This window comes from Grammomys surdaster, unplaced genomic scaffold, assembly GCF_004785775.1.
Source record: "Grammomys surdaster isolate TR1022 unplaced genomic scaffold, NIH_TR_1.0 61, whole genome shotgun sequence".
Classification (NCBI taxonomy): Eukaryota; Metazoa; Chordata; class Mammalia; order Rodentia; family Muridae; genus Grammomys; species Grammomys surdaster.
In genome coordinates, this window is record NW_021604563.1 from 5,406,454 (window position 1) to 5,431,999 (window position 25,546).

Consider the following 25,546-nt stretch of genomic DNA (forward strand, 5'->3'; position numbering starts at 1 on the left):
CAATACCTGCAACCCACTCAGTACCCAGTAGAAATGAAACTCTAAGCTTAATTATGATCCAAAGGGTTTATATATTTAGAAATGCTCAAAGAAGGTGGAAGCCATTTGCTGGGTGAAAGGAAAAAGGTGGGATTTTCAGGCCCCAGGAGGAGAAAGAACAGATGCAGGGGGAGTGAGAAGGAAGCTTGGACCAGGCTTTGAAACAAGAAGGACACATGAAATCACCTGTGTATGCGATCCACTCCTCATCAGGGCAGCTCCTCTTGAGGAAGCAGAATTAACAACAAAATACAAACAACACTAGGGCAATCCACAACAGCTCATTAAGTATAGAATACATTAGAACACTTGAAAATAGTTTAAGAACATATAAGAACATTTTAATCAGTACTCATTGTTTGGAAAAAATAGTATAATTGCTTAATTTGATTAAGAGTGCCTATAAATTAAGTACTTGAAGGATAAGTTATGAAATGCTAAATCGTGCATTATTTATTCTTCCTTGTAATGTCTTCATAAAATAGTTCCTTTTATATGCCAATGAGCCAGGACTGCCTTGGGAATGTTTTAGATTGTACAATATAGACATTTGTTTAGTTTAGATTTAATATAAAAGAATAATCAATAATCAATGAAAATATTTTTAAATAGGCATGATAAAAGGCAATGACATAAGTTTAGACATAAAATATAGTATGGTATGTAAAAATAAAATCTATTTACATTATCTAAAAACAAAATCCTTAGTATTATTTATTGAATAATTAGATGTGATCTATTTTGGATGAATGAAGTGTGTTGAAAAGATGCTATTCTTTTCATTTAACTAGATTTTTAGATTTATATTACATATGTGTAAACATATTCAGCTATTCAGTTCTGTTCATTAGTACAGCTTCAAGGATACCTGACATTTTTAGTTCAGGAATGTTTAAAAGGAAATTGTTGGCCTTTACACTTTGGTTCTACAGATCAAGTTAAATAAAACTAGAACTCTCAAAGGGTTTTACATACATAAAGTATAAGAAAATAAGATCAAAGTTTAACTTGAAAGGGGTTAATTTTTATATTTTAAACACATATAGGACCAATTACTATATTGATTATATGTAATATTGAAAGAAAACAATTGTTTGAAGTTAAAAAGTAACCTTATCAAATCATTATTATTATTTTGCATATTTTTAATTTCAGAACAAAATAAGACAAACAAAAAACCACAATACACAACACTCAACCCTGCTACTCTGTGGGAAGGGATCTTCCTGCCTTAAGCACAAGGACAGAATAGAGGAGATTCTTGTAGACATGAGTCATTTGGGTCAAGGCCAGTCAAGGCTGCTGGGGGAGCCACAGGGATACTATACAGAGGGCAGGGATTCCTGGGAGCCTTTAATCCACTTCTTCCATGCGAGAGGCATCTTCACCATCTTCTAGTGGGGGGATCTCATCAGGAACAGCAGCACTGGGCTCTTCCTCAGTGACTTCATCTTCATCAATGCCCAGGCCTAGTTTAATCATGCGGTAGATGGAGTTGGAGTGGGTTTGGGGATCCTCAAGTGAGAAATCAGAGGAGAGCAGAGCAGTTTCCAACAGCAGCACCACCAGGTCCTTGACAGCTTTGTTGTTTTTGTCTGCCTCGGCCTTCTGCCGCAGGGTCTCCACAATGGGGTGGTCAGGGTTGATCTCTAGGTGGTTTTTGGCCATCATGTAGCCCATTGTAGAGTTGTCTCACAGTGCCTGGGTCTTCATGATCCATTCAGTGTTGGCTGTCCAGCCATAGGAGCTTGTCACAATGCAGCAGGGGGAAGACACAAGCCTATTGGAGATTGTCACTTTTTCACCCTTCTTGTCCAAGTTCTCCTTCATGAGCTTGCAGAGATTCTCAAACTTTGCCTTGTTCTCCATTTTCTTCTTTTCTTCCTCATCCTCTGGTAGCTCCAGGCCCTCCTTAGTCACTGAGACCAGGCTCTTTCCATCAAATTCTTTGAGCTGCTGCATGCAGTACTCATCAATAGGCTCAGCCATATACATCACTTCAAAGCCCCATTTCCACACACACTCCACAAAGGCAGAGTTATCCACTTGTCCTTTGCTCTCACCAGTGGTATAGGAGATAGACTTCTGTGTCTCCTTCATGTGAGACACACTTCCTTGCTCTGACAGGGAAGTCATCTCATCTCCAGACTGAGAGTTATGATAGCAAAGGAGCTCAGAGAGGTGGCGACGGTTAGTGGAGTCTTCATGGATTCCAAGCTTTAAATTCTTGGAGAATGCCTCATAAAACTTCTTGTAGTTCTCTTTGTCTTCAGCCAACTCAGAGAATAGCTCAAGGCACTTCTTCACAATGTTCTTGCAGATGGCTTTCAGGATCTTGCTCTGCTGGAACATTTCTCGGGTGATGTTCAGAGGCAGGTCCTCAGAGTCAACCATACCACGGATAAAGTTAAGGTACTCAGGGATCAGCTCATCACAGCTGTCCATGATGAACACACGAGGGACATACAATTTGATGTTATTCTTCTTGTTGTTGTTCTCAAAAGAGGTCAAAGGGAGTTCACTGGGGAATGAAGAGCAATGCCCTGAACTTCAACTGACCTTGTACAGAGAAATACTTGACTGCCAGGTGGTCTTCCCAATCATTGGTGAGGCTCTTATAGAATTCACCATATTCCTCTTGAGTGATGCCATCCGGATTTCTGGTCCAGATAGGCTATGCCTTATTCAACTCTTCCTGGTCAATGTACTTTTCCTTGGTCTTCTTTGTTTTCTTTTTCTTATCTTTGCAGCTGTCATCCTCCTCATCAGATCCCACATCTTCAATCTTAGGCTTTTCCCTATCATCTGTATCTTCCTCCTCTTTCTCACCTTTCTCTTCTTCTGCCTCATCATCACTGATCTCCTTTTGTTCCTTCTCCAAGTAGAGAATGATGAGATAGCCTATGAACTGGGAGTGTTTCTTCACCACTTCCTTGACCCTCCTTTCCTCTAAATACTCTGTCTGATCTTCTTTGAGGTGAAGAATCACTTTGGTATCCCGGCCAATGGGCTCACCATGTTGTGCATGGATGGTGAAGGATCCACCTGCAGAAGACTCCCAGGCATACTGCTCATCATCATTGTGATCATCATTGTGCTTTGTGATCACAACCATTTTCTCTGCCACAAGATAGGCCAAGTAGAAGCTGACACCAAACTGCCCAATCATGGAGATGTCTGCACCAGCCTGGAGAGCCTCCATGAATGCCTTTGTTCCAGGCTTAGCAAGCCTTAGTCATGTCAATGCCTGTGTCCACCAAGGTCAGCGTGCACTCCTGAGGGTTGAGGCTGATGTCAATTTTTAGCTCTTTCTCACTGTCCAACTTGGAAGGGCCTGTGAGGATCTCATACTGAATATTGCCCCGGAAATCAGATCATTAGAGATCAACTCCAGGAGGAAAATTTCCTTGTTTGAATAGAAAGTATTGATGATGAGAGACATGAGCTGAGCAATTTCTGCCTGAAAGGCAAAGGTCTCCACCTCTTCCTCTCTATGGTGTACTTCCTCAGGCATCTTGACAGGAAAGCCAAGTAGTAGTACAGAGCAGAGTGGTAGGCCTGGACCATGTCCGACTCGCATGGCAAGCCTAGGCTTCACAGGGGTGACTCAAGAGCTATTATTATTATTATTATTATTATTATTATTATTTAAAACAGACAAATAAAATATTTTTAACTATATGGAATCTTCCAAAATATTAAATTCCTACAGTAGTTATTTGAAGACATTGTATAAGGTAACTGAGCATTTCTAATATACACTAATGTGTATTTAAAATTTTTAGTGATTAACATAGCTGGGCCCTGGAGAAAAACTGGCAATAAGTGAATGAATTATATATAAAAAACAAACAAACAAACAAACAAACAAACAAACCATAAACTGACTAAATGAACATGTGGAAATTAATAAGTAAACTTAGTACATTTTCAGAAATACAGAAATGATAAATACATTTTGAGATACCAGGAGTAAACAGGCCTAGTTAATTTATTCAGTATGTTGAAATGTGTTATAACTTTATAACTAGGATATAAAATACAAAGCCCATATGTTTGATTAGATTAAAATTAAAATGCAAACCATTTAACAAACAGATGATGTACGAGTAAGCAAAATGCTTGGTGACACAAAAGCAAATTTGAAAGCTATCAAAACAATCTGCTCATAAAGGAGGAAAAAGAAGTTAGAAGACTCATGTGAAATTATAGAGGATGGATGGTCTTGGCTTTCCTTTTTATTGCAGGGGGTCTCAGTACAAACTCCTGTAACAAGAAAAAAACATAACAAATTAATTAATCAAAGTTTTACCTGACAGGAGTGCTTTCTGAAGCAAGATACAAATGAAAAATCCTGGAGATCTTGTCTATGTTTAGATTGGCCTCCTGGAGGAATGGCTAGCAGGAAAATAATGGGAGCGAGGAAATCGTTTTTACTACATTAGCAGTGTAGAAATGCGATTAGACAAAGAGGCATGAACTGAAGATAAAGGCCCAAGGCAGGAAGGAGAGACAGAAATAGAAGAAAGTGGCTTTTCTTGATTCTAAGACTCCATTTGGAAAAGGAACAGTCTGGTCCCACACCTCAGGTTGTTCAAATTCTATTTCCTATGACTTCCTAAGGAAGAAAAAGAAGAGTAGGAGAAGAGAGATCAGAAGGATGCTACTTCTGAGGCTCATGGTGTCTTCAGAATATAAGTATACCACACTTTGTTTTATCATCCCCAATGTTGCTTAATCATACTAATAATTAAATAATACAAAGTAAAATCAAAAATGGTCTCTCCCATTATTTTTCAGAAAGGTCATCTTATATAGCCATGGCTGCCCTGAAACTCTCTATATGGATCAGACTGTCCTGGAACTTACCATCCCTCTGCTTCAGGTTTTCTAAGACAGTTGGCATACATGCTATTCAGTGGAGTTTTGTTTTGCTGTGTTTTGGTGTGTGTGTGTGTGTGTGTGTGTGTGTGTTTGATAGAGAGAGAGAGAGACAGAGAGAGAGAGAGAGAGAGAGAGAGAGAGAGAGAGAGAGAATAAAATAAGCTCTGTTCTCATTTTCTGCTCATTTAATTAGAACTGAGTTTTAAATTTTTTATGCTTGTTTACAGCCATCTTATATTTGATATGACAAAGTTGCCTGATAATTTTCTTAGTCATTTATTGTTTTATTCCCAATCACTTTCATAATGTTTTAATTACATGCAAGTATTAAAGTCAGTTCTAGCTTGTGGAACAAGCAATATAATAGATGCAAATAATCAAAGAAAAAGCAAGACAGTAAACACAAATAGTCAAAGAACAAGCAAGGCAATAAACAAAGTCCCGTGATTGCTCCCATGATCACTGTTTCTAAGGACTTATCAGAATGACCAAAATATCTGAGCCTATGTCCCTGTTCTAGATAAAGTCATGTTTATGCCTGAAGCCTACTTCTTTGTTCTAGGATAAGATTTATAGTCCTGCCTGAAATTACTTCTTTGTTCTAGCCTAACGTCATATTCCTGCCTAAAGCCTACTTCCTTGTCCTTGGCCAATGTCAGGTTCTTGAAAGGCAGCCCCTAAGGCTTTCTGCCTCTCTCCCTTTTTTGTTTCATAAACAAGACTGAGCCAGTCTTAGGTCAGTCTGACAAAAATGCCTTCCTTACTTATCATGGAATATGCATTATCAAAAAGTAATGCATTTCTGTCTTAGGTTGGTAAGGCTCTGTGCAGAATCTTACCCATCCTTGACTTGCCAGCCTGTTAAATTAATAACTCTGTCTGGAGGTTGATTTTCAGTTTCAAGCCATGTACTTTGGCTGCCAACATGTTGATGTTGTTAAAGACAATCTTTAACATGATGGGCAGGAATAAATGTATTCCCAGGATACAAAGTGCTATCCTGATCAAGCTATATATGCCATTCTTGAAGCTTGACCAAAATGAAAATACTGACCTCAGTCCATGAATAATTTTATCAGCAGTATCTTCAGCATCAAAGTTCAGCAGAGCAGCATTCATTAAATTCATAATCTCACTGTGCAAAGTTGACACATCTAGAGAGGTGCTAGAATTATGCCAAATACACTGCAAGTGTCTTTAAACTTTTTCCTAATTATAATGACTATCATGGTAAAGTTTAGAAATAACACAACTCCATTGGTACTTGGCATGACACTCAAGACGGCTCCTTACTCTTCAAATCTGAACCTCCTTCCAATAATTTGAATAGGATAAAGAGCATCAATCTATTGTTCCAAATGCCTATCTAAATCCTCTTGTTACTAATCAACACATTAGTAACATTTTTTCCCTAAATGATTAACAAAAGTAGCTGACTTAACTTCTTGTGTAAAAGCAATTACAGAAGAAGTGGTGCTAACAATTTTAAACTGTTTATCTTTTATTTTAAATACCTTATTAGACATACATGATACTATATGCACAAATAGGTTATACAGAATAAAACTCTGTAATTAATATCTTCATATCTGACCCTACTTCTCTTTGTAAATAATGTGTTAAGAATTTGACAGGCAATGGTGGTACACACCTTTAATCCCAGCATTCTTGAGGCAAAGACAGGCAAATCCCATTAAGTACAAGGTCAGCCTGATATACACAGAGTTCCAGGACAGCCAGTTTTGAAAAAAGAAATACAAACAGATAAGCAAGCAAGAAAGAACTTTGGGTCAAAAACAGATATCCACAATATATTTCAGCCAAACACAAAAGAGTATATATTCTTTTCAGTACCTTATGGAACTGTCTCCAAAATTGACCCTATTATTGTACACAAAGCAAGCCTCCACAGATACAAAAAAAAAATTGAAATAACTCCTTATATCTTATAAGACCACCTTGGATTAATGCTGGTCTCAACAACACCAAAAACAACAGAAAGTGTGCAAACTCACGTAAACTGAACAAATCTTTACTCAATGACAACTGGGTCAGGGTCAAAATAAGAAAGAAATTGAAGATTTTCTAGAATTCAATGAAAATGAAGGTATAACATACCTAAGCCTATGGGAACACAATGTAAGCAGCATTAAGAGGAAACCTCATAGCAATAAATACCTTCATAAAGAAACTGGAAAGTTCTCATACTAACAGTTTTAAACCACACCTGAAATCTGTAGAACAAAAACAGACAAACTCACCTAAGAGTAGAGGGCAGGAAATAATCAAATTCGGAGTTGAAACCAATAAATTCGAAACAAAGAGAACAATACTAAGAAGCAGCAAAACCAAGAGCTGACTCATTGATAAAATCAAAAAGATAGTCAAAGCCTTAACCACATTAACCAAAAGGTAAAGAGACAGTACCCAAGTTAAAATATTATAAATGAAAAGGGGGGCTTAGCATCAGACACTGAGGAAACCTGAAGAATCATTATGTCTTATTACTAAAGCCCATACTCCAAAAAATTGAAAAATCTAAATGAAATGAACAATTTTCTTGATAGATACCACAGACCATAGTTAAATCAGAGAGACCACATCCAAACATTAGATGGAGCCCTGGGGAATCTTGGGGAAGGACAGATTGAAGGAGCCAGAGAGCTTAAGGAGACTACAGGGAAACCTACAGAAATAGGTAAACAGTTTAAATAGTCCTATAATACCTAAGGAAATAGAAGCAATCATTCAAAGTCTTCTATAAAAATTAAATAAAATATAAATAAAAAAAACAGAGACAGATGGAATTTTAGGAGACTTCAAAGAAGAGCTAATACCAATAATCCTCAAATATTTCCACAAAGTACAAACAAAAGGAGCATTGCCAAACTAGTTCTATAAGGCCATAGTAACCCAAATACCTAAAGGACACAAAGACTCAATACAAAAAAAGAACTGCAGGCCAATTTACCTTATGAACATTGACAGACATTGACATGAAAATATCGATAAAATACTTGCAAGCAGAATACAAGAATGCACCCAAAACATCACTACCATTATCACATACTCTTTGTCACAGTGACACAGGTATGGTTCAATATATGAAAATTCATCAATATAATCTACCATTTAAACAAAATGAAAGAGAAAAAAACATTGACATCTCATTAAATGCTAAAATTATCTTTGACAAAATTTAACACATGTTTATGATAAAAGTCTTAGAAACATCAGGGATACAAGGCACATATATAAACACAGTAAAGTCAATATACAACAAGCCAATAGGCGACATCAAATTAAGTAGGAATAAACTTAATTACATTAAAATCAGGGGCAAGATAAAGCTGCCCACTTTCTCCATATCTATTCAATATAGTACTTGACGTTTTACCTAGAGCAATAAGACAACAAAGGGGGAACAGGGGACAAATTTGGATAGGAAGAAGTTAAGATATCACTATTTGTGGATCATATGATAGTATATATAAATGGCCCAGAAATATTCTTCTAGAGAAATCCTACAGCTAATTAAACATCTTCAGCACAGTGGCTAGATAGAAAATTAACTTAAAAAAATCCATAGCTCTCCTTTATATAAATGATAAATGGGCTGAGAAAGAAATGAGAGAAACAATACCCTTCACAATAGCCACAAATTATATAAAAAATTTTGGTGTAACTCTAACCAAGAAAGTGAAATACCAGTATGACAAGAACTTCAATTCTCTGAAGAATGAAACTGAAAAAGGTAAAAGAAAATGAAAAGATTTTCCATGCTTATAAATCAGTAGGAGTAGCATATTAAATGACCATCTTAATAAAAGCAATTTATGTATTCAATGCAATTTTCATCAAAATTCCAACATAATTCTTTATAGATCTTGAAACAACAATTCCTAACTTCATATGGAAATAAAAGAAAAAACAAGATTCCCAACACACTTCTGTACATTAAAAGAGCTTCTGTTGGTATCTCCATACCTAATTTCAAGCTGTACTACAGAGCAATAGTAATAAATGCCATACAATATTTGTGTAAAAACAGAGAAGTTGATTAATTGAATAGAATCAAAGTCCCTGAAATAAACCAACACACCTATAAACACTTGATTTTTGACAAAAAGTCATAACCAAAAATGGAAAAAAGAAAGCATGTTTAATAACTGGTATTGGTTTCACTGGATGTCTGCATGTAGAAGAATGCAAATAAATCCATATTTATGAACTTTTATAAAACTCAAGTCCAAGTGTATCAAAGACCTGAAAATAAAACTGGATATACTAAATCTAATAGAAGAGAAAGTAATAGTGTCAGGGCTTGGGATGTTCCCTTGAGCTGGATCCCATTTGGGGCCTGCTGCTGGACCTTCTTTTTCTCAGGCACCTCTACATTTCCATCCTTGCAGCACATGCATGTCCTTTTGGGTCTGAGTTACCTCACTCAGGATGATATTTTCTAGTTCTATTCATTTAACTGCAAAACTCAGAATGTCCTCATTCTTAATAGCTGAGTATTATTCCATTGTGTAGATGAACCACATTTTCTGTATCCATTCCTCTGTCATAGGACATCTGGGTTGTTTCCGGCTTCTGGATATCACAAACAAGGCCACTATGAACATAGTGAGACACATGCCCCTGTGGTATGGTAAAAAGGGGACATATCATGACGGTCCTCTGAAAGACCCAACAAGCAGCTAAAAGAGTCAGATATCAATATTTGCTCCCAACCAATGAACAGAAGCTTCTGACCCCTGTGGTTGAATTAAGGAAAAGCTGGGAGAAGCTAAAGAGGAGGGTAAGCGACACTGTAGGAAGACCAGCAGTCTCAACCTGGACCCCCAAGATCTCTCAAACACTGGACCACCAACCAGGCAGCATACAACAGCTGATATGAGGCCCCCAACACATATACAGCACAGAACAGCCAGGTCTGAGTTCAGTCAGAGAAGATGCACCTAACCCTCAAGAGACTGGAGGCCCAGGGAGTTTAGAGGTCTGGTTGGGTGGTGGGTGTGTGTGGAGACATCCTTGTGGAGGCAGGAGGTATGAGATGTGGAACAGTGGGAGGGTAGACTCGGGGGATGATAAAATCTGGATTGTAAATAAATAATAAAAAAAGAAAAATAGAAGAGAAAGTAGGGAAAAACATCTAGAATATATTGATACAGGAGACAACTTCCTACACAGAATACTAATAGCTCAGGCATTTAGATCAACAATCAATAAATGAGACCTCATGAAACTGGAAAGCTTCTGTGAGGCAAAGGACATTGTCAATAGGATAAAACAGCAGCCAACCATATATGAAAAGGTCTTCAGCAAGCCTACATCTGACAGAGGACTGATATCTAAAATATATAAGACATTAGACAACAGGAAAACAAGTCACTCAAAAGATGGAGTTCCAGGCTAAACATATAATTTTCAACAGAGAAATCTCTAATGGCTGGGATGCACTTAAATGTTCAACATTCTAAATCATTAGGGAAATATAAATCAAAATGACTCTGAGATTCCATTTTACACCTGACAGAATGACCAAAATCAAAATCTAAGTGACAGTTCATGCTGAAGAGTATCTGGAACAAGGGGAATACTCCTTCCTTGCTGGTGGGAGTGCAAACTTGTACAATCACTTTAAAATCAATTTTTATAGTGTAGCAATGTTGACATAAAGTAACACTTTTAATAGAAATGGCCCATCTTTTTATCATGAGGTAAATATGACATACCATAGCCCAGAAACATAGATTTAAATCACCTCACCTCATGTCTTGAGATGTGGGGTGCTGGGCTGGGAGAAGCAGCTGGGTGCCTGGTTGAGCAGGTCTTGAACCTCAGACCTTTATCAGTACAGCAGGCGTTAGGCTCTGCCCCCAGGCCCTGTTTTTTTTTTCATTCAGCTTCGGTCCTCCACAGCCCCTCCAAAAGAGAGGCCCATGACTATCAGTCATGAGGTACAGTGCCTCAGGCTCTCCGAAATGTAGATGAGGTATCTCCAAGCTCTCAGACCAAGCCAATAGGCATTATCTGCTGCCAGACCCTAACCCACCCTGAAACTATATATAAGGGCTCTATTCAGGAGAAGTAAAGTTGTGTTCGAGAATCATCCTGGTATCCTAGAGTTTCTGTCTCAAAAGTTGTAACACTTGGCAGGAGATCTGCTCTCCCAGCACCTTCCTGGGACACCAAGCTGCTTCCTTGCCAGCTTGCCAGCTTCCTATTGGCCTAGCTCGGGCTGGCTCAGCACTGAGAGACAGGTGCCGCACCTGGGAGTGACTGTGTAGAGAGAGCAGAGACTCAAGCAAAGGCAGCAGCAGGGGGCAGGCACTCTCTCCTCCCTGCTCACACTCTGTACCCTTTGGCCCAGACCTCTCACACCAGGCCTGGCTGGAGATCAACGGACAGTGGAGACACAGGAAGAGGCGGCAGCAGAGACAGTAGCGGACCTTCCCTGCTCTCACTATGTCCTCAGCTGGGAGATCATCGTGGGACACCATCCGGAACCGGGGACCCACATTGAGAGACACTATGTGACATTTTATAGTCACAGAAGGAAGGACAGAAAGTCATAAATCAATGTATGTATCAATCACATTTGTAGAAGTATCAGTTAAATAGGCTACTGCAAAATGGAAAAATATAAGTTGCGGATATTATCTTACCTTGTTCTTAATGTTAGAGTTGATGGAAGCTGGAGAGTTTATTGATTCATCAGGAGAATGTTAAGCCAGTCTATAGGAGCTCTAAAGAAGACATTTAGATCCAATTTCATCAGAAATTTCTAACCACAGATAATGTATATTGCACTCTTTGAAGGAAATGAACATATGCTAACCCACTATGGGATTTTTAGGTAAAGGTTTTACACATAACTTATCATAATATTTATCAATTCTCACGTAAGCAATGGATTAGCATCTGTTGGTCTATACAATGGCTACACAGACATATGTAAGAATGGTATGTCATCTTTTTAACTTCACTTTTTGAATAACATTGATCAGCTTTTCCTATGTGAACTCACTGTTTTGAATTTCCATTTAAAATGCAAGAGTTCCATAAAGGTTCTACAAGTCTTGTGCTACTTTAAAGTGGGAAAAATTTTGCCATTCAACAAATAAATCATGTTACCTCAAAAAGATTTGTAATTAATTTTATGCAAGTATTATAATCATAAGCCCAATATGCAAAACAGAGAGATAGGGAGAGAGAGGGGGACGGAAGGAGGGAGGGAGGGAGAGCGAGAGCGAGAGCGAGAGAGAGGGAGGGAGGGAGGGAGGGAGGGAGGGAGGGAGGGAGAGAGAGAGAGAGAGAGAGAGAGAGAGAGACAGAGACAGAGACAGAGACAGAGAGAATAGAGAGAAACTGCTGCTTCTTAGTATTCGTGAAGTGTTTGAAAAATGATCATGTCTAAGCTCTACCCAAGCTTTGGATTCATTTGATTTGGGGAATAGCTTGGGATTCACTGTTTCTAATGTAGTACAATCCAGTGCTGCCTATTTGTATAATACCCAATTGTCAATGACAAACTAGCAAATTGAAACAAGCTGCTCACTAAAGTAGTACTACCACATAATTGAGTAGATTTTCTTCTAAGGATATAAAGATAGTTTACCATTAGGAACTGTATAAACATAATTTATTATTTTCAAGTGCTTAAGGACAGAGACCATGGAGTTATTAATAAATACCCAGATGCTGGTCAAAGATTTCCAGGAATTCTCTGAGGTTGTTAGGATTAGTAATCCATCTCCATGATAAAACTACTATTATAAATCTTAGAAAAATAATTTTAAAGAGATATACTAAAGTAATCAAATTTCCACTAAAGTCAGGATGAACTCAAGGATGCACATTTGAATAATAACAAATAATTTGGAAGTCTGCTTACTACTCTAAGACAATGGACAAGGGTAATAAATTTTGTAATTAAAGTGACATATATATATATATATATACATATATATATATATATATATATATAATCCAATTATGTACCTAGAAAATTCAAACAAGTATAAAGATACTTATAAGGCAAATTAATGAATTATAACTATAGGAAGCAGAGATTTAATTTCTGTGAAATAAAAATTTATAAGACAAAAGTAGAATGTATACAGAGTAAATAAAAAGTCATACCTCAGATCACATTTATTAAATAAAATTCGAGAAAAACTTGAACATTTTAACTATTCAAAATGGGTTTCAAAAACTGGAAAGAGACAAATCCATGAACTTAACCTTATTTATTTATTTATTTATTTATTTATTTATTTATTGGTGGAGGTATAGCCCAGGGCCTTATTAATGCTAAGTAAGAATTCTATGATTAAGTTATATTTCCAAAACTTATATGTTCTTGTATTAAAATTTATGGTGAAAAAAGTCAAGTAATTCCAAGTTCTTCACAAATATAATACAAGCAAAAAGGCACAAGACTCATACAATATCTTTAATGTCTTCTTTATTGAAACTACATGAAATTGTTTAGAGTAGAAAATTAAAACCTAAAAATATCTTTAAACCTTGAAAAATTAGAGAATGTTACAAAGAACAGTGCTTTTTTTTTCTCAGAAAATAAAATTCCCCTTTGTAATGGTCAAAAGCACTCACTGCTCTGGCAGAGGAACCAGGTTTGGATCAGAGTACCACCTGGCACTTCATACATGTCTGTAACATTATTTCCATGTGATCTCACATCGTATTTTGGCCTTGGGGGAAGGAGTTCCTAAACACATATAGGTACACATAAATTCATAAATTGCAATAATAAATAGGTATACACAATAAATATTTTAAAATCCTACTTTTGAAACCATCAAAATTAAATGGATAGATGATATTCCAGCAACAAAATTGGTTAGCACTATAGTTACACGGAATAAATGTATAGATAGATAGATATAGGCTGAAGGACACAATAAAACCAGAAACAGTTGTGCATACATGCCACTGCATGTGTATGTGTATGTGTGTGTCTGTGTGTTTGTGTGTTTGTGTGTGTCTGTGTCTATGTCTATGTCTATGTGTTTTTATTCAAAGTATTAAGATCAAGCTATGTCCTGGTCTAAGTTACTTCATATTATATAAAACTCTTTTGTTGCTGTTGTTTGTTTCCTTGTTTTGGTAGACTATGATTTCCCTAAGACCCAAAAGACTCCATCTTATAAGCATCTTCTGACTCCATTTTAAACAATAATGTTAAATGGAAGCTTCAGTTGCAAGCAGAAACTGTATCATTTGTTAGGCTCTATCAATCTAAGACTGATAATGTGGGTTACTCAATACAAGTTTTCATCTAAGATAAATGCCATAGTGATTTCTGGTTTTTTTCTTTTTTTCTTGGATATTTTATTTATTTACATTTCAAATCCCTTTTTCCCATTTCCCCTCCCTAGAACCCCTATCCCATCACCCTCCCCCCTTTTTTTTATACCATTCTAATTACATGCATGTATTAAGGTCAGTTCTAGGTTGGGGATCTAACAATGCAAATAGTCAAGGAACAAGCAAGACAATAAACACAAATAGTCAAAGAACAAGCAAAGCATTAAACACAATTACATGAACGCTCCCGTGATCACTGTTTCTAAGGGCTTATCATGATGACCAAAATATCAGTGCCAACATTCCTGTCCTAGCCCAAAGTCATTTTCATGTCTGAAGCCTCCTTGTTCTACCCTAAAATTTAGATTCCTGCTTGAAATTACTTCTTTGTTCTAGCCTTATGTCAGATTCCTACCTGATCTTGAGTGTCATGTCATTGTGACTTCTTGATCTCTTGTAACATTATAATCTCATCCACATAGAATATAAGTCAAAAATTGACTGGTATGTGCCATGAAATAAGTGAAAATCTATAGTTTTTTATTTTCTCAGAAAAAAAAGCCTGCCTGATCTCATAAGAGACAAGAATATTCCTACCCTTCACTTATTTTACCCTGTTCCTGTAACCTCTCAAACTACCAAGGTGGAGACTTTAGTTTGTGGGTTTACTTTTGTTCTTTCTTATTCTTAGTTTCCTCTGAATATATTTTATGTCCTGATCAATACGTGCTCAGTCATGTCATGGATTCCACAAGTCTAGAAGAAGAAATGTATCAGTGGCAAAAACAAAATGTTAGGAGAGAGAATATAATATATGTATATTATAGTACATATATATTATGTATTACACACACACGCACACACACACACACACACACACACACACATGTAAAAAAGTCTTAATCTAGCAACATGACTGCTCTGGAAATGGATCAGGTCCAAAGAAATGATCCAACTGAAATGCATAAATATGACACACCTTTAAGTTCTCTGGCTGGAATACACAACTTTTTCCCTCTAGCTGGAATATATACATGGCTTTAGTACACACCTTTAATACCAAACAATGACATTTAATTGAAGGCAGACAAAGTGAAAAATTTGACAGAGATAGGATGCACCCAACTCCCAGGAGAACAGACAGAAAAGAGAGGCTACTTAAGAACAATGAGAGAATTGAATTGAATTTAGTTCACAGCAGTTCTGTTTGGGGCAGTTCAATTTGATGAAGTTCAGTTGAGTGCAATTGTGCTCAGTTCCATTTGTGGAGTTCAGAGGCAGTCTTTCCAAGCAGAGAATTTAAGTCAGACGCTAAGAGAAGCCAATTTGAATCAGTCAGCTTGAGCTAGCCAGCCAGAGTTCAGAAAGAGGTAGAAAGAGTGGGTTTATTCAGCAGTAAGTCTCAGATGCTTAAACATTCTAGGCTTTGATTAGCAGATGGTGGTTGTAAGCTGAAGCCCTCAGGGTCTGGGCTTACAGAAGATTATATTGTATAGAGGCTAGAAGCTCCCAGGCCTAAGACTAGGGATAGAACAGAGATAGAAATGTTCTGGGCTCAACCCACTCTGTGTATTTGTAAAGCTGGGATACCACTCTCATCTCATTCCATAATCTGAGGAAATAAAAGCAATATTTACATAAACATATATATGTATACCTGTCTGTTTTAATGAATTCAGTAGTGAGATTTTTTTTATTATTGTGTTATATAGCTAAATGGAGTATTTTCCATTAACATATCAAAAGGCTAATACTTAAAAAAGAAAATTAATTTTTAACACTATAATTATTACAAAGACTGAGTTATTCTTAGATTCCAGTAAGAAATTTGGCTGACTAAAGGTAGCAATAATGTACTGCACAAAAAAAAGGCTAGACAAAATTTGAAGTTTCCACCATTCAGGAATGTTTGCTGCAAATATATGTTTAACATGACTTGCATACTTATGTATTATACAGTGTACATGTGCACTATAGCATCACCTCACCCCATTAATATGTATAATTTTTATGAGCATGTTTTTCAGTTAAAAGTGCATTTGATAAGAAAAAAGAATGAAGTAAATAAGTGAAATGTGCTGGCAGAATTTGCTATCTATATGGAGAAATTGCATACATATTCCTATTTCACTTCATGTACAAAAATAAATTAAAAATTTTATAATTCTGTAGATGTCAAAACCCAAGCATATTATTATTAGAAGAAAATTTCTGTATTTGTCTTAAGTAAGAAAGTATCTACAGATGTCATAAGTGAAATGTTCTCAGATTTTTCTAGGTAAAGGTTTAAAACTCATATCCTTCTAAAATTAAGTGAAAGTCATATATAGTACCAAAATACAACAGACTGAGAAAAGATTTGCAGTACATTTAGTGAACTGCTGTCCCTCACCAACAGAGACCTGAAAATTAAAAGGCAAATTAAATAAAGTAATATCTCCTAGTGGAACAAATGATACAGCTTTTAAGTTTTGAAGCTGAATATATACATTGTTGATATGAAAACTCTGCTATGATTCTTGTGTTATGAAGTCAAATCACAAGATGTTTGTGGCTTATAAAAAGTTTTCTCTGTCAGTTGTCTGCTTTTCTGGAACCTGTGAACAACTGACGATTTAAGAAGTCTAACAGTTAAACCTGACTGGACAATATATTTTCTTTGAAATCTTTAATCATCCAAAATCTTAAAATGTTATTATCCCAACCATTATTAAACTCTTACTACTCATGTTGTTCTTAGGCCATCTACATCATATTGTTTCATTTACTTCTCACACTGACTTTTAAGATAGGCACCATGTATATTTCAAACACAATCAGGGTTACGTAAATTTATGTCATTTTCTCCATTACTATAATGGTAAAACAAAGACCTTGAAACTAAGTCTTCCTGACTCTGTAGCACATATTCTAAAATAGTCAATTACATATATTTGGACAACAAAGTACAAACTAAAACATTTGACAAAGCTGGAAATTATTTGCTAATATAAGAATAGCTCTTAACCATTCTTCCCCTCATGTGCCTGGTAAGACATTTTATAAAATGTATAAACCTCTTGTTGAGTTCATTGCAACACATAACTGTACATATACAAACATGCACTCATAATATTCTCTATGGTTTCCAGAAAAGTACTGAAACCCATCCTGTACCTTTCTATCATTAGGTTATGGCTATATGCTCTACACATGGGTGATCAGGACACTTGAACATGATGACTAAATTGTTCATGCAAAAGTCCTGTAACTTTGAGCTGGAAAAACCACTTAGAGATTAGTACTACTTGGCTCATCTTTCAGAGAACTCAAGTTTAGTGCCCATTATCCACACAATGGCTCACAACTATTTGTATCTACAGTTCTGAAGGGTTATACCACCTTCTTCTGGCCTCACTGAGCACCAAGTACGAATATTCTGCACAGATATATACAGGTAAAACACTCAGAATTTTTTTAAAAAGTATGATAATTCCAGGGGAACGGTTTACTACTTTTAAATTTTCTTTTTTTGACTTTAAAATTTACTTTATTTTATGTGACTATAAATTAAATAGAAATTTAGTGATAATGATGATATAAATTAGGGGAAAAGAGCTTCTAGGCAAGGCATAAAGAGAATATCCATACTTCTAGATCTCTATCTACATAGAATGACATCTTATAATGAAATCAGGAACAGAAAAATAACACTTCCTTTCCTCATTGGTTATGATGTTTCTGTTACTGAGATGTGGAGTATTATGTAAATATATGATATATACTGGGAACCAAACTGTCTTCCATACTAATCTGTAATATTTAATTTGTGGCTAGTCCTTTAACAGGTAGAAAAATCTAGAGCAATGTGATACTCTTGTTGAGAATGAATAATGCTAAAAGTTCCTCAGCGTGCTGACAGAATGTTAATTAATGGCAATGAGGAGATTTTGAAGAGCATGTAGGTTATAGTAGATCCATTTGAGTTAACTGATGAAAATCTATGGTTGATGAATAAGTATCAATTCAGTCCTTAAGGTTACTTTTGAGTGTTTGTTATACTTTAGCTTCTATATATTGTTAAGAAACAGCCAAAACTTTTCTTCAATAATCCTGTCACTATGTCAATGCATTCTTTTTGACATTGTGACTGAACAGTGTTATTAATATAAACAAAAAAGCAGTGAACTACCTAGAATGAAGCCGTCACAGTAAAACAATTATCGATGTTTTATGCAGCTTTTTCTTTCTGTGCTTCATCTGGATCTTGGCTGGAATTGTTTGTGACAGGCCAACAACTTGAAAGTAGAAGATGAAAGTGTCTTACTCATATATACTTACAGTGGCTGAAAATTGATATGCACCTATTGTGTGATTCTTTCTTGGAAGACATAAACAAATGTCTGCTCTCCTCAGTTAAGGCAAGATGACAGAACAAAGAAACAATTCCACCCAAGTCAGAGATAGTAAGTCAGTGAATATATTGGAATTGGTTCAAGGAGTGTAGGTGAGAGGTGACTTACTCCACAGCAACTGTAACTCTGAAAGCCCACACCAACATGGGCCATGACTGACTACTTAAAAGTTGTATCCTTGGATTTTCCTGCACTGCCTACGCATGGTTTAGTTGTCAGAGTTTCTCTCCTCAGCAATAGTTAGTGCTTGTACCATTTTTGTGGAGGGGCTTTGTGGATCCTGTAAATTTCTGCTGTCTCAAACCTGCACGTTTGTTTTCTTTCTAAGGTTTAAAGAATCTCCCCTCAAGGAAGAAATGTTTCAGTTCAGAGAAAATAACTACAAACAGCACCAGAATGCTTTATTTCACTTTGTCAAAATCATGCCATCTTTTATTTTACCTTACTTTGTAGTGGTAAAATACTGTTTTTTTGTTTTTATTTCTCATTTAATTTTAAATTTATTTTTATATGTAGAGGGAAAACATTATATTAAAGAAATCTCAGTATAAGAATATCACTTTCTTTCCACTAATGTGTTACTTAAAGTGATGAAAACTTCTCTTAGATTCTCCAGGTTGATATTATTTTAAAGGTAGAATGGTTGATGTACTCCTCCTGTTTAGGGTGCATGGTAAACAACAATGTTCAGGAATTTTTACTCTGTTTTTCATTAATTTATTTATTCACCTTACATCCTGATCACAGCCTCTCTCCCTCCTCTCCTCTCAGTCCTGCATAACAATCTCCTTCTCCTATTTCCCCTTCTCATTGGAGAAGGGATGGCCCAGCCATAGGTACCAACATGCCCTAACACATCAAAGTCACATCAGGTCTAGGCACATACTCTCCCACTGAGACCAGACAAGGGAGCCCAGTGGCAGGCAACAGAGTCAAAGACAGCCCCTGCTTCAATTTTTAAGGGACTTACATGAAGACCAAACTGCATTCCTGTTACATATGAGTAGAGGGCCTAGATCCAGTCCTTGCATACTCTTTGGCTAGTGGTTCAGTGTCTGTGAGCCTTCATAAGCCCATGGTAGTTGACTATGTAGGTCTTCCTGTGGCATCCTTAACCCCTCCTGGCTCCCTCAATCCTTCTCTTGGACATGTCTTCCCAAGCTCTGCCTAATGTTTGGCTGTTGGTCTCTGTATCTGTTTCCATCAGTTGCTGGGTTAAGCCTCTAGGAAGATAATAATGCTAGGTTCCTGTCAGCAAGCATAGTAATTTCATTAATAGTATCAGATGTTGGTTCTCTCCCATGCCATGGGCATCAAGTTGAGCCAGTCATTGTTTGGCATCCCCTCAATCTCTACTCCTTCATTATTACTACAAATCTTGTAGGCAGGACAAATCGAAGATTTTCTGGGTGGTTTGGTGTCATTCTCCATCCATGGTAAATTCTGCCTGTGTATATGAGGTAGCTACTTCAGGCACTGTATCCCCACTGTTAGGAGTTTCAGTGAGGATCACCCCCCATAGACTCCCATGAGCATTCCCATCTCTGGGTTCTGGCTTCTCCCAGAGATGCACCATCTCCCATTTTCCCTTTTCTAAGCCCTCTTCCTGCTCACTGACCCTTTCAATAACTGATTCCTATCCCTATTCCCTTCCCACACCAACTCCAACCCAGTTCTCTCCCTCCACCTACCTCTGATATATGTTTTATTTCCCCTTCTGAGTGAGATTCAAGTACCCTTGCTTGGGCCCTTCTTGTTACTTAGCTTCTTTGGGTCCATGGATTGTAGCATGGTTATCCTGTACTTTATGGCTAATATCCATTTGTAAGTGACTATATACCATCTGTGTTGTTCTGGGTCTGCGTTACCTTACATAGGGTAATATTTTCTAGCTCCATCCGTTTCCCTACAAGTTTCATGATATCCTTGATTTTAATAGCTGAGTAGTATTCCATTGTGTAAATGTACCACATTTTCTTTATCCATTATTTGGTTGAGGAAGTTCTAGGTTGTTTCCAATTTCTGGCTATTATGAATAAAGCTGCTATGAATGTAGTTGAACAAGAGTACTTGTGATATGTTGGAACATATTTGGATATATCTCTAGGAGTGGTATTGCTGAACCTTGAGGTAGAACTATTCCCAGTTTTCTAAGAAACCACCAAATTGATTTTAAAACTTTCGATTCCCACCAACAATGGAGGAGTGTGCCCTTTGTTTCATATTGTCATCAGCATGTGCTGTCTCTTGAGCTTTTTATTTTAGCTATTCTGCTGAGTGGAAGATGGAATCTCATAGTTGTTTTGATTTCCGTTTACCTGATAACTATGGACTTTGAACATTTCTTTAACTGCATCTAGGTCATTAGAGATTCCTTTGTTGAGAATTCTGTTTTGCTCTGTACCCCATTTTTAAATTGGGTTATTTGGTTAATAAGTGTCTAATTTCTTGAGTTCTTTATATATTTTGGATATTAGCCCTTTGTCCAAAGTAGGATTGGTGAAGATCTTTTCCCATTCTGTGGGCTTCTGTTTTGTTGTGTTGATAGTGTCCTTTGCCTTACTGAAGCATTTAGTTTCATGAGATCCCATTCATTAATTGTCTTAGTGGCTGAGCCGTTGGTTTTCTGTTCAGGAAGTTGTCTTGTGTACCAATACATTCAAGGTTATTCTCTAGTTTCTCTTCTATTAATTTTAAAGTATCTGTTTTTATGTTGAGGTCTTTGATCCACTTGGACTTGAGTTTTATGCAGGGTGATAAATGTGAATATAATTGCATTCTTCTACATGCATATGTCCAGTTAGATGCACATCATTTGCTGAAGATGCTTTATTTTTTCCATTATATGAATCCTCACCACTCTCCATTGTTGAGATTGGGGTGTTGAAGTCTTCCACTATTGTTTTATGAGTTCAATGTGTGATTTAAGATTTAGCGATGTTTCTTTTATGAATGTGAGTGTCATTGTATTTGGGGGATAGATATTCAAAATTCAGATGTCATCTTTGTGGATTTTCCCTTTGATTAGAATGAAATGTCCTTCCTTATGTCTTTTGATTAATTTTGGTTAAAAGTCTCTTTTATTAGACATTAGAATGGCTATTCCTGCTTGCTTCTTGGGTCTATTTGCTTCAACAAACTTTATCTAGCCCTTTACTCTGAGGTAGTGTTTATCTCTGTTGCTGATATGTGTTCCTTGCATGTAGCAGAATGATGGATCCTGTTTTCACTTCTACTCTGGAAGCCTGTGTCTTTTTATTGGGGAATTGAGTCCATTGATGCTGAGAGATGTTAATGATGAATGATTATTATTTCTTGTTATTTTGATCTTGGTGGTAGTAATAGTAGAAGTAACAGCAGCAGCAGCAGCAGCAGCGGTAGAAATTGTATCTATGTTTGTATGTGTGCTGAATTTACATCATTTTCACCCTCATTCTCCTTCTAAAACCCATCCAATGTCTCTGCAAGTCCTTTTCAACTTTATGATCTTTTCTTTTTTAGTTATCACACACACACACACACACACGTACATGTGTGTTAGATTCTAACATTCCCATTTTAGAAGAATACAATACACCAATACACTTGTTCTGCTTCCTAATTTTCATCTGAATGTTTAGAAAGGATTCTTAAACATTCTTAGAGATGAGAATTAACCCTATAGTTTACAGGTGGCTCCTGTTTTCTTCAGTGAACTTTCTCCAATAAAAAATGTTTAGTATTGTCTAACATGGGAAAAAGTAGCTCATTTCATCTCAAGGAAAGCAATGTAGGCTTTACAATGAGGTAACAGAAAATACCACTGCAATGAAGATTCTGCTTCAACTTTTATTATATCTTTTATGGTTTATAATTTTTCTTTGTATAATGTCTGTACTTTATAAAGGAGAAATTGGTATAAAGCGGTTTCTTAATAGTGACTACTTAGATCTATCTTCTTAATCATTATGAGCACAAAGTAAGAGAGCTGATTTTAGAACTGCATGTGTGTGTGAGTATGCATATGTCTATCTACATCTGAGTTTCTCTGTGTCTCTGGATATCTCTGACTGTCATTGTCTCTGTCTCTCTCTGTCTCATCTCTCTCTGTCTCTCTCTGTCTCTCTGTCTCTGTCTCTCTGTCTCTGTCTCTCTGTCTGTCTTTCTGTCTGTCTCTTTCTCTCTCTCTCTCTCTCTCTCTCTCTCTCTCTCTCTCTCTCAGTGTGTGTGTGTGTGTGTGTGTGTTGTGTTTCTTTAACTTACTCTTTACCAGCTCAAAGTAGATCCATGGATTATATTTTTAAAGTTACAAAATGAATCAAAATTTTCACTCTACACTATATTCTGAAAGAGCTTTCTCCCATTAAATGCTCATGAAGTTACCTAAATTTTTTTCAACTATCATGTGTGATAGGTGATTTTATTATTTCAAATTGATGATCTATCTATATTCTGAGTTCTGCTGAGATTGAACTGGGTCTTGGTATATGTTGAAAGAAAATGCAGAAAATACAATGTTCTCTTTCTGTTAGTGCATACTTTCTGCTTCTCTCTTTCTTCACCAAGTTTTTTTAAAGTAAAAATAAACTGCTGTCCTGATGAATGGAATGCTTGTGGACAAGGGCAATAGACCATGAATCAAGAGACTAATTCTATGATTTTGACTTTGTCACTATTAACTAGATAGATGATTGAAGGAGAGTCATTTCTCCTCCTTAGGCTACATACTGGTTATTTTTGGAAAATAATAGATTTAAGATGTTTATGTTCCCCATTATCCATAAGCACCTGTAAACTGTGGTTTTAAGGCTACCTTAGTCAGATAATAACATTTATTATGAGTCATCATTTTTTCAGTCTCCTTAGGAAAATATTTTCTATTTCAAAATTTTAGCAGCCATTCAAAGTCCCTGGACATTTTTTGTCATTCTGTGAAACAATTCATCACTGAAGTACAATAATATCTATATCTCCCTTTAACCTGCAGCTCTTTAGCAGTATAGTAACAAATAAGCTGACAGAATTTATTGACGAAAGAGGGGTTCATTGTATGAGTTCACCTTTTTATCCTGTGATACACAAATTCCCTTCAGTAAGTACCAAGCAATTACATGCCTGTATTTCAAGAGAGAAGTTTGAGATTTTTTTGAGGCATTAATACTTATGTTTGGAGAGTCAATTTTAGAAGAACTGGCTGTGGATATCTGTAGCTTAGCGGTAGTCACAGCATTTTTCAACTTAAATGCATGCTGATTAAATAGCTGTAATTCCTGTATTTGAATTCCTGCAGACTATATCACTGTCAGAATGATATTCTTTGTCTGTTTTCTTGTTAATAAAATTTTATTATTTTTATTTTTATGCTCAATAAAGAAAAATATTAGAGAGATAGTCTTATATGAATATATAAGAATTTTCCTAATTCTATAACTAAGACTTGTTTAGCCAGGCTAAGTCAAATTTGCTAGGAATTATATGATCTATCTTCAAGTATTATATTATTGATAATTTTATTTCTAAGTAATATATGTGCAATTATTGACATTCCTATCAATGGAGACTTAATGTTCCTGTTATTCTACAATTCTATCATGTGATGGCTTAGTGTTATCTCACTTTTCTCTTATCTCAGTATTTCATTAAAATTAGGAGTTCTTGCCTCTTTTATTTTAGATAAACCTTGCATGTGAAAACTATCAGAAGCTAATGACTTATTTTAGTGAAGATTTTTTGTTATCATTATAATTCACTTAATAGTTATTGATTTATTCAGACTCTATTTTTCATCAGTCAATTTTCATAATTTGTTTTGTCCATGCAATTATTAATCTAATTGAAGGTGAAATTCAAAGGATAAAATTAATTTTATTGATATTTTATTGTTTATAATATTTTACCTTATGCATAATTGAAACACAAATTTTCATTTACAGTTTATCTTTTTCCTCTTTTAAAAGTATTAGGATTGTTCACTTTTGAATGGCCGACTTGATATGTATAGACTAAACCAGACAAAACATTTTAAATATATACATAGCTAATTTTCTGGGAGAAAATTGCATTTTTGAAGATATGATTCATATGCACAAAACTGTGTCCTACTGTATGAGTATAGATAATGTCTTATCTTTTTCTTCATTTATCAATCTTTTCTTCAACTTTTAATCTGTTATCCTTGTCACTTTCTAGCTGTTATGAAATAAAGAGAATTGAAATTGATAAAGTGTTAGAGACTGAAATTTTCTCTTTAGTAATTTATTAATTGCCAGGAAGTTTTTCATAGAGGAAAACTTATATTAGCTAGTTTGAAATACACAGGATTTTATAAATTCTAAACATAATCTTTATATTTATTCTATATCCCTTTAATAAACCATAAGGTTCCTGGATATGTGGCTAAACATTTTGGTATGCTTATGGATAGATGAGCTGGTATACAAACTGGGGTCAACTGCCCTTTAATATGATGGGCAGCTGAATGGTTGGATAGAACCAAAGAATGTTCATTTCTGATAATGAAAAGCAAGCTCTATCTACTTGACTGTTAAAGCTAGGGTGTCATTTTTAACCCTGCCATCTGAGTGACACTAAAACATCATGTTTCTTTGGATAGCAAAGCTACTTAGTTTTCAGGCCTTTGATATTAACTGGAAATACATATCATTTGGTTTGTTTCCAACTACATAACTGTAGTTCTTTGCATTTCTCAGATTCCTAAGTCACAGGAGTCAATTCCTTCTGATAAATCTCTCTCTCTCTCTCTCTCTCTCTCTCTCTCTCTCTCTCTCTCTCTCTCTTCATATGTGTGCATGTATATATACATTTATTTGTGAATATATGCATTTATATGTATATATGTGAGAAACACTAGCTTTAATTTTGACACAGTGTATGACATTTGTTGTTCTGTT

General features: G+C 36.0%; 1 pseudogene; it reads right to left on the bottom strand.

The window, feature by feature from the left end:
• Positions 1 to 1,392: 1,392 nt before the first annotated feature.
• On the bottom strand, positions 1,393 to 3,553 carry LOC114635283 (annotated as a pseudogene).
• Positions 3,554 to 25,546: the final 21,993 nt, after the last annotated feature.